The 1,859-nt window shown below is 43.0% G+C and overlaps 1 pseudogene; it reads left to right on the forward strand.

Moving 5' to 3' along the window:
• Window positions 1-284: 284 nt before the first annotated feature.
• Window positions 285-1,859, forward strand: LOC145494264 (uncharacterized; annotated as a pseudogene).

Consider the following 1,859-nt stretch of genomic DNA (forward strand, 5'->3'; position numbering starts at 1 on the left):
TTCATCAAAACCGGACAACAATAGTGAACGAAGATGCATTAGCAAGGGCATTGCGAGATGTTAATCTCGTCAGCGTGATAAAATTTACGTTAAAACCCGAGAAAGAATCGGTCGTGACTGCTCTTTTAGCTGGAGGAGCTAATTCTAGCACTTGTGCCTACGGGAAATGGGGAAAACTAGTTTGATTTATTAAATGTTTGTTCTTGATAAGAAGTGAACGGAAATGCGTCGAATATTCGTTATTGCGCCTTTGAAAGTTATCTTTGATACACCAGCTGCGGGAGATGGAATCATTGGGGTTTCCTACTGTCGATTACTCCAATTTTCCGATGTTTTTAGCCAATGCGTGTTTAAAATACCGGCTTCCACTTCCGGCCTTGCAGTTCGTAACCAAAGCAGTTGTAACATTGCTTGAAGTTGCAGCCGTCTTAATAACACTCCACAATACTACAGCATTTATGGAGCATCTGTCTGCCTCTAGATTGTGTCAGGACCCTCCATCCTAACCTAACGAGCTGGTAGACTGCTATAACATTACACTAGCTAAACTTCTAGATCGATATGCTCCTCTTAAGACCAGAACTGTGACAGTTAGGCCTCAAGTGCCTTGGTACTCGGATGAAATCGGCGAAGCCAAGAGAGAGCGTAGGCCACCGAAAGAATATTTAGGTCTAATGGGACCACCGCTGATCTGGACTCATTTAAAAGACACAAAAATTATGTCACGCATGTGCTAAAAGAAGCTAAATCAGCTTTTCTCGCTGAATTCATTGATCAAAATGCTGATCATCAAGGAAAGTTATTCCGAGCTGCGAAAGACTTTTAGTGAAAAAGAACACACTATGCTTTTCAGACTTTGCGGATAACTCAGCGCTTACAAATGACTTGGGGACGTACTTTGTGCAAAATGTTTCTCAACTACGAGATGAGCTTGATCAGTGTGCTGTCCCGGATGATAATGGTACCAATAGCGAATCGACAACTCCATTATTCATTGAAACATTTGCGCCACTGACCAAAGACGATGTGTTGAGGCTTATCGTGAACTCTAAATCTACATCTTGCTGTCTTGATCCCATCCCCACACCTTTACTAAAGTCCTCCATTGAGCCTCTTATTCCAGTGATTACGAAAATAATAAACATCTCGTTGGATTCAGGAATTTTTCCTGTAAGCTGGAAAGAGGGTGTGGTTATACCTCTGCTAAAGAAATTTGGCCTTCATTCAGTGTTTTTAAAAGAACTTGCCTCCCGTGAGCAATTTGGCCGACATCTGTAAGCTTTCAGAGCGTGCTGTATTTAATCAGACATACGACCACATCGTCCGGTTACCCCAATCAGGTCTTTACACGCTGTTGCAATCTGCATATCGTCGGCACCACAGTATGGAGACAGCGTTATATAGTCAAGGTCGCTAATGATGTTCTTTTAAATACGAACTCGCAGCGCGTTACGCTACTTGTCCTGTTAGATTTAAGTGCCACATTAGACACAGTGGATCATGCAATTTTACTCAGACGCTTGAACACAAGCTTTGGTATACGCAGGAAGGCTCTAGAGTGGTTTTCGTCATACTTGTTGGGGCGTAGCCTGTGTACTTTGTTCGATGGAGATAAATCAGATAGCTCCGATTTGCGCTTCGGTGTTTCACAGGGAAGCTGTCTAGATCCGCTTCTTTTTGTGGTTTACGCAAGCGCACCTACCTGACGCTCATTGCTTCGCTGATGACACTCAACTCTACTTGTATTTTAAGCCCAACAGTCCGACGGATCAGGCAGAGGCGGTGGCGCCATGGAAAGATGCATTAGTGACTGAACAAAATGGATGTACCAGGACAAACTAAAAAATTAATGATGATAA

Source organism: Orbicella franksi, chromosome 8 (genome assembly GCF_964199315.1).
Source record: "Orbicella franksi chromosome 8, jaOrbFran1.1, whole genome shotgun sequence".
Classification (NCBI taxonomy): domain Eukaryota; kingdom Metazoa; phylum Cnidaria; class Anthozoa; order Scleractinia; family Merulinidae; genus Orbicella; species Orbicella franksi.